Here is an 8,754-nt window from a genome sequence, read left to right as displayed (position 1 = left end):
CTTGCCTGGTGCACCACAAGCATTAGATGTATATTGTTATGTAGTTATTATTACTGTTTATGTGCCTGAAGCAGAGTAGGCTCTGAGTCATTTTTTCAGTAAACATACTCTTCCACAGCTATGTATTCCTGACACACACAAATGCACACACATGCATGCACACATAAAAACACAGAGTCCTCCTGCCCCTCCCTCCCTCCCCCAAGCCTGCTTCCGCCCCCTCCTGAGCCAGCATGTCAAGGAACAAGCTCTGCAGCTCTTCTCCCTGACCCCCATCCTGACTGCCCACGCTTCCACGTCCACCTGGAGGCTGCAGGCAGGAAGGAAGTGTGCAAAGGGCACTGGATCTGGAGTCCCCAGGCTGAGAACCAGAACTTGGCTCTGCCACCTGCTGGCAGACTGACCTGGCAGGGATGAGGGACTACACGAACCACACCAGCAGTGGGTGGCAAGTGGCAGAGTTATGGGCAGTGGAAGGGTCAGTGTCATCGTCCCCTGGCCAGAATGGGGGCTGCTTGTGGAGGGAAGAACTGCCCTGTCATGCAAATTAAGTTAATTTCTGAAGATCTGGGAAGCCAGGATCTCCCAAGGCTGAAAGGTTTCCTTTTCCAACAAGCTATTTGTTTAAAGGTGCCCAGGCAAAACAGCACTGGACGCGTAGTCGGGAGATATGTTCCATGAAGGATGCACACAGGTATGGCACGTTGCACACATGCACACAACAGCACATGCATGGGCACCAACATTCATACTAGCATGGAAATGCATGCACCAATTTGCAGACTCCCATAGTGCAGGCACATGGGATGGTGCCATGTGGCTTTGCCCAAGTCTCTGTACCTCTCTGAGCCTCTGTTTTTTTCCTTTTCAAAATGCAGTGAGCCACACCTGGCCCATATTTGGTTGAGGTGGGACTGACTGAGACAATGGATGGCAAGCTATGCCCTCGGTGCCTTATATACAATAAGCACTCAATACATGATAGCAGCTATGCCCTGAGCTTCTTCAGTGGTGACAATCCAGGGTGGAAGAGGTACTCTTTGAGATTGCTGCCCGATCCAAGGCCCTGTGGCTCTATGATTTTCCTCCATCAGCCTCAGATTCAGTCAGCCATTCGGACTGGAGGGCCCTTTAGAGGTTCCAGAAATCAGCCCCCAGGTGGTGATTCGGCTATTCTTGGCCTGTGCTGGACCCTCTGGCCTGTGGTAACTGTGAATGCAGGCCTGGGGACAGATGAGGAAAGCTAGGCCCAGGGTGCTGCATGAGTCACCCTGACCAGCCCCAAGCAGGAGTAGGCTGACAGTGGAACCCAGGCCCTGGTGACTCCAGGCTGAGCCCCTGCAGCCAGCACTGTCTATGGGCTTCTCTGCTCAGAGCAGAAACACAGCATTGTGGCCCAGGCTTTGTTCCTCTACTTCCACATGTGATCCATCTCAGGGTCACCAGGCCCCTAAGCAGTGCCTCCCCACCCCCAGAAAATTAAATCAAATGAAATTGTATGTGAAAACCCCAAGTAAGAGGAGGCACTTCCCTGCCTTGAGTACGTACTTAGCATTTCCTGTCTGTTTTTAGCTCATTTCATCTTCCTAAGCAGGAAGCTGAGACAAAACTCAGGCTTAAGGTCATATGCGCAAAAGTAGCAGTCAAGATTGAACCTGAGCCATTTTGTCAAGATCTCCTGACCTTAGCTTTTCTTAACAGGGTCTTAACTATGTAGCTCAGGCTGACCTCAAACTCCCACTGATCCTCCTGTCTCAGCCTCCTAAGTGCTGGGATTATAGGCATGGGCCACCATGCCTGGCTAGATCCTCTGTTCTTACCTTTTAAACTCCAGTGCTTCCACAGTGAAGCAAAGCAGAGAAAAATGGGTTTGTAAACTGCACGGGGGCAGGCCACCTGGGATCAGAGGCCCCACAGCTTCTGGGGACAGTGGGAAGAGGCACATGGCCAGTGGATACCTCAGCAAGAATCTCCTGCTGCACCCTCAAGAAAAGGCCTGGGTTTCCCCATGGTCCCTGGGAAGGTCAGGCAACGAGCACATTAAATAGGGCCATAAATTTGTCATGAAGCACTGGAAATGAACGGGGCTTATCATTTATGGATGGAATAATTAAGCCACTGCGCTCGGTGGGTTCATAGAGGCATGCGCTGCCAGCAGCTAAGCTAGGGACAGACAGATCTGGAACCTTCACTGTCACCTTCCAACCTCAGCATCTTACACCTGCCCCTGCTGTGTGGAGATTCCACCAGCCGCTCAGGCAGCTGCCTATGCGGGTCAAGGAAACTGCCCCGCCCTTGTGATGTCATAAAAGCCTTGGCCAATCCCGGGAGAGTTCTCTGAAGCTCCGCCCATAGAGGTTGTGACCATTCCTTAGCTTTAATGGGCCTAGCTTCTTGGGATAAGCAAGGACAGTGATGTGACAGAAAGTGGGAGGGATTTGGTCTGACCTGGATTCGAGTTTTAATTCTCCTATGCTCCAGCTGTGTGTTTCTGGAGTACATATTTCACCTTTCTGAGCCTTGGTTTTTCTTCTGTCAAAAATGGGCAAAGTAGGGCGGGGGATTTAGCTCAGTGGCACTGTGCCTGTTTTGCAAGCGCAAGGTCCTGAGTTTGATCCCCGGTACACCCCCCAACAAAAGGGCAAAGTAATGTTTTATGGGATCAAATTAAATAATTGCTATAAAGCACCTAGTGAGGGTGTAATATGTAGTAAGTACTCCATAAATCCAATATTTCATTTCTTTCTCCCGACAGAATGGTCAGGCAGGTGAGACTGGAAGGCTCAGAGGGACCATGGGATTTAACAAAAGATGCACAGCAAGCGCTACCTACCTCCTTCTTTCCCTTAGGGTTCCCTGTCATCTGCTACTCTTGGGACTGCTCCGCTCATTCCCCAACAGAAGGCTGAGGCCCCCGTCTCCACCCTGTCTCTAGCTACCCTGTAAAAGTGACTGTCACTGTGAACGTTCCTTGAGCTCTTTCCGGGCACCCGCCTGGTGCTCAGAGTTAGGGTTTCATTTTATTCTTCATCCTTGGAAGAAAGCAACATAATTATTCTTCCCGTTTTAAAGGTGAGGAAACAGGTTCATGATTAGCCAAGAAGCGGAATTTACATGGGATTCCCTGGGTTTCAGCAGTGCCGGCCTTGGAGGGGGGATGGCAGATCGGAAATTATTTGGGGTCTGCTGCTAGCTGGTCTCAGAATTTCAGCTTCGATATTTCATATCCTTGAATGGGTTCAAGGCCTCAGTTTTAGAGATGGGAAGACTGAGCCTCGGAGCTTCCCACCAGTTCCCCAGGGTCGGTCTCAGCGGTGGTGGACACCAAGCCGATAGAATCAGGGAGGCCCCTTCACCTGTCTTGGGGAAAGATCTGGACCCTCCTTGCCTTCTGGCCCCACCCACCTCCATCACTATGGCAACCACGCAGGTGAGCCTCATCGCTGCTAATCCTCTAATTACCAGCCACCTCTTCAATCGGCTGTAATTACTTTGGGGACACAGTTAACCTCTCATTAGGAACGCACGGCCGCTTTCTCCAAAAGCGCAGCAGTGACATGCCTAGTAATTTACCGCCCCGGCTCACGGGGCCGCATTGTGTTTAACTCGGGCACCATCACATCCCTGTCATTACTCCAGCCTGGTTGTCATGACGATTAATCATTCAATCCCTCATCAGCAACTTTTGCCAAATGTCACCCTGCTCTTGATCAAAATCCATCCTGCAGCCCAACACCGGGGGACTAATGACTTGGAAACAGGCTTCCCCCGGTCCTGAAAGCTTTTCCCCAGGACTTGTTTTCAGCCACCTCCAAGAAGGAAGAGGAGGAGCTGAGCTCTGTGGGGTGCTGGGGTGATGGTAGCAGAAAAATTGACATGTATTAAATGTCCACTCTGTTCTAGGCACCTGAGGGATGTAGATTTATTTGACTCTGATGACAACCCACTTCCTGGAAAGGGAAACTCAGAAGACTCAGAGAAAGCATGTGTTTCACCACCAAGGAAGTACAGAGAGAGACTTTCTTTGACCTGTCTGGCTGCAGAGCTGGCCTCTTTCTATGAGACCTAGAAAACATTAAGCATCACCAAATGGCAAGAACCTTGGATGCCAGCATTTGGGCAGTGTTGCAGGAATTAGCTGGCCCATTAAATTCAGGGCAAGAAGCATTCAGAGCCCAACCTGGGCACTGGATGATAAGAAGCCCAATCCAGGTGAGCAGCTAGCTGTTATTAACACCTAAGCACCAAACAACATGGCAGCAACATCTGGCAGACAGTAGCCTTGAAGCCCAGATGGGGAAACAGGCTGGAATATGCTGGCAGAAGATCCTTAGTGATCTAGATTGAGATTCTTGACCTAGGCTCCTTGGAGCTTCTCAGTGGACTTCAGTGACCTGAGAGTCCCCTGAAAATGCAGAAAACATTTTGATTGGATGTGAATTACTACTCTAGTACATTTCTCTCCCCTTCCCCCACATCCCTACTTTACAGTCAGGGAAACAGGGACCCAGAGGGGACCCATGTCTTGCCCAAAGTTCTATAGCAATTCAGAGTGAGAACCACAGGTTCAAGCAGGGGCAAATTCTTCCTCAGGTGCTGAGGACAGCCAAGTAGGGTGGGGCAGGCTGTTCAGTGCACAACCCCAGGGGACATCCTAAGGACAACGGTGTGCATGGCAGCCTCCCAAGCCCAGGTCCTGCTAGATTAAGGGAGGCATTCTGTTGTCCTTCCAGCCCCCCTAGTCCCCTGCCTCCTAGGGAAACCCAGCCTCCCACCCTGCTGAAAGGAATCTTTCCTAGGCTCCTCCCAGGGAATGTTCCTGCTGGCTGGGCCGCCAGCATGTGTGAGACATAATTACAGCACGTTGTAAATGGCATTAACAGACTGTCACAGCAGCCACATGGTATTAGCAAACGGCTCTGTCTTCATCATGCAGTTCCCACAGCCCCCAGGCTGGAGCGCTTCCCAAGGGGTCTTCTTCCAGGTCTAGGTGGTGGAAGTCTCTTGGTTGATTGGGCGGAGTGGGGGGGGGGACGACACCTTAATGTGATTCAACTCACAGAGGCCTGGAGATTCCCCAAAGCTTTCTCAGGTCCCTGAGAAAAGTTGAGTAGAGAGTTAGGAAATCTGATTTGTAAGCCTGGTTCAGCCCAAACTTCACATAGGGGAAGAATGAACCCTTTATCAGGCTGCAATTTATGTGCAGGTACAGAGAAACGTCATCCTGCTTAAACCTCTGAACCACACTCTGCTTTTCTGGGGCCCAGTGGGGAAAGTGACTTACCCAAGTCCCTTCAGCTCCTCAGTGGCAGCTGTAAGATTCAAGCTCTTATGTTCCCAGACCCTGGGCTTTTCCGTATATAATGTTGCCTGGTGGTAAAATTCTTTTGATCAGTTTTCTGCCAATAGATACTATAGCCTTGAAGGTAATTCCCTAAAGCTACCAGCCCCCTAGAAATTTACCAGCCCCTGAGCTCTATTAATTGGGGCTTCCGTGGGAATCACATGGTAACAATATAATAATAATACAGATGCTAACAAATATTGTGTGTTTCCATACAGTTTCTCTTATGATTCATGTAACAAACCCAAAAGGGAAAAGGCATAATAAATCTCTCCTATGTGAGGTAGCTGATAACTAAGGCCCAGAGGGGGAGAGGAACTAGCCCAGGCTTCCCAGCAAACCAGGTGGAGCCAAGATGAACTCCCTCTGCCTCCTAATTCCCATACCTGGTTCTCTTCCACAGCCACTGTGAAAGGTGGCCTTAGGCCTGTGACCTGAGACTGAGCAGGGAGGAATTCACTCTTCCGATGCTTCCTGCCCTCCCACCTGCCCAGTGATTTATGCTTTATCCAAGAGGCTTCCCGCTGCAGGCAGCAGGATGGGCTGCCTCCGGCTGGTAAGCAAATCCCCTGCTGAGCAGGTCATATTTTATCCGGGCCACCACCTGTCAGCTCATTTGCTTACAGTACAGGTGCTTCATCAGGGAGGAATTAGCGATTACTTAGGCCATAGACCCAGGCAGACAGAGAGCAAGCCCGGGCGGGGAGCCAGGAGCCTGTCCCTGAGCTCTCCAGCCCCTCCCAGTCTCCGTAGGCTGCTCTGGAACCAAAAGTAGGAGTCAAGGAGAGAAGGAGGGACCACCCTGCACCAGGGGAAACTGATCCCCATTCCCAACTCCATCCAAATTCTTCCCACTCTCCAAAGTTTGGTGCTGAGATCCCTGTTCTCTTCAGCCTTCTGAGATCTTCCATGTACTCTCGGAAGAGTAATAATACAGTAAATCAAACAGTCCCAGAGCATTCTAGAGCCTAGTACTTTATACATGTTGCCTCACCTAATCCAAATCAACAAATAGCAGGCATTTTAAATCCTCATTTTAGCAGGGCATGGTGGCACATGCCTATAAACCCAGCTACTTGGAAGGCTGGGGTAGGAGGATCTCGAGTTCAAAGTAAGCTTGGGCAACTTATCGAGACTTTGTCTCAAAATAAAAAATCAAAAGGGCTAGAGATATAGCTCAGAGGTAGCTCACATGCAAGGCCCTGGGTTCAATCTCCAGTATGGCAAAAAAAAAAAATCCCCTTTTTTTCATACACGGGAACTGAAGCGAAGGATCATGGAGCCACCTGTCCAAGGTCAGGTAGTAGGAAAGGTATGGACCCCAGGCCTCTCTGATTTCACATCTTTCCTCCAAGCCAGGACACACTGGTCCTCTGGGCTCTTCTCCAAGCTACATTCTTTGCTTTTCCAAAACTTTGTTTACTTATTTATCTACTTTACTTATTTTCAAACTAATGTTTAAATTTCAAATTTACAGAAAACTTACTTTAGATCTGCAGAAAAATTATGTAGATAGTAAGACAGCTCCCAAACTGACAACTCTGTGCTCAGTGTCCCCTATTATTAACCGCTTGTATCAACTTGGTACTTTTGTCACAATGAATTAGCCCATATTAATACTTCGTGTGTGTGTGTGTGTGTGTGTGTGTGTGTGTGTGTGTGTGGTACTGAGAATCCAAGGCCTTCGCACTGAGATACATCCCCAGTCCTTTCTTTTTTTGAGACAAGATCTTGCTAAGTCACTAAATTATCCAGGCTCATCCTGAACGTGTGATTCTCCTGCCTCAGCCTCCCAAGTGCTGGGATTACAGGTGTGGGCCACCACAACTGGTGGTACATGCTTATTGAGTAGACCCAACACAGTACTCAGATAGCCTTAGTTTTGTACTCAGATAGCCTTAGTTTTCTTTTTTCTATTCCAGGATCCCATCCGGGTACCACATCAGCTTTCATCCTCATTTCTTAGACCCCCCTCTGTGGGGAGTGTTCTCAAATGGTCCTTGTTTGGATGACCTTGTTGGCTCTGCAGAGCATGGACGGGCAGTATGCAGCAGGTGCACAGCTGGATTGGTCTGATGTTTTTCTGAAGTTAGAGGGGGGAATCTCTTTGAAGAGGATGAGCCCAGAGGTAAAGCACTGCTCCCACCACGTCTCATCAAAGTCCACACAGCCTGTGTCACCTCTCGCTGCTGACTTGAACCTTTGTTGTGCAGTGGACAGGACAGCATCTGTCAGGCTTCTCTACTGGGAGGTGACTCTGCTTCTCTCCCTTCAAGCTTCCCTCTTTTGGAAGAAGTCACTGCACACATCCCAAACTTTCGGGGTTGGAATTCACTCCCCCTCCTTGAGGACAGAGGATCTACATGAATTATACAGAATTATTCTGCACAGGAGAATGTTCTCTTCTTTGTCCATTGATTCCGTCATCTCTTTGTATCAGGATGGACCCATGGATTTTTGTTTTATACTTTGAGACATAATCCAGCACCACTCTGTGCTTTTTAAAATGATGCTTGATTCTTTCTTCCTTGGTTTATCAGCATATCCCAAAAATCTGTTCGGAAGCAATCTCATTCCATGGGGTTTTACCAGGCAATCCTCTTAAAATAGTTTTCAGAGGCAAGTCATTTGAGGTCACAGTGGTGAAGAGAACCTGACTGCAGGACTTGTCAGTTCTTTTAATGTGCTGATAATGTGAGGAGTGAGTCATTCAGAGGAGGACCTTACTGGCAACATTTCCCACATTTCTTTTCTTTGGTACCCTGGTCTGGTGGAGGGACACACATGAGAAAATTATCTAACCATATCTCCCCTTTCCCTGGGAATCAGAAATTCTTAAAAGCAAAGATTATGGGCCAGCATTGTAGCTCAGTGATGCAGTGCTTACATAGTATGTGTGAGGCCCTGGGTCCTGGGTTCAATACTTAGTACTGAAAAAAAAGCAAAGATTATGTTTTATGCTTTTCCTTTCTTCCTCTCTATCAATTAGTACCGAGAAGGTGCTAAGGAAAAGTAGTTGGATAGGTGATAGGTGGAGGGTGGATGGCTGAGTTGGGTGAGTAAAGGATGAATCCATGGATGGATAGATGGATGGATAACTGGATAGCTAAATAAATGGACAGATAGATAAATAGAAGGATCTGTGGTTTATAGATGGATGAATAAATGAGAGGAATAGTAAGTGGATAGTTGAATGGTGAGTTGGTAAGTGGATGGATGGATGGATGGATGGATTTTGGGTTGGTAGATGGGCGGGTGGGTTGGTGGATGAATGGATAAGTGGGCTGATAGGTAGAGGGATGGGAAAGTAGATGGGTTGATCGTGAGTGCACAAGTAAGTGGGTGGGTGAATAGGTTGGTGGGTGAATAGATGGGTAGATATTGACTTCTCATTTTGATGGTTCCCTTTC

At 48.6% G+C, this 8,754-nt stretch overlaps 1 long non-coding RNA gene across 1 annotated transcript; it reads left to right on the top strand.

Moving 5' to 3' along the window:
* Window positions 1-267: 267 nt before the first annotated feature.
* Window positions 268-8,538, top strand: LOC110348813 (uncharacterized). The gene is made up of 3 exons (XR_002394384.2): window positions 268-3,430; window positions 3,904-4,212; window positions 7,267-8,538. It is a non-coding gene; the product is annotated as an uncharacterized LOC110348813 (long non-coding RNA).
* Window positions 8,539-8,754: the final 216 nt, after the last annotated feature.

The sequence above is a fragment of the Heterocephalus glaber genome, unplaced genomic scaffold (assembly GCF_053883595.1).
Source record: "Heterocephalus glaber isolate CG9 unplaced genomic scaffold, H.glaber_assembly_v1.0 deba00001687, whole genome shotgun sequence".
Classification (NCBI taxonomy): Eukaryota; Metazoa; Chordata; class Mammalia; order Rodentia; family Bathyergidae; genus Heterocephalus; species Heterocephalus glaber.
Note: the sequence above shows the minus strand (reverse complement) of the source record. Positions and strands in the feature narration are given on the sequence as shown.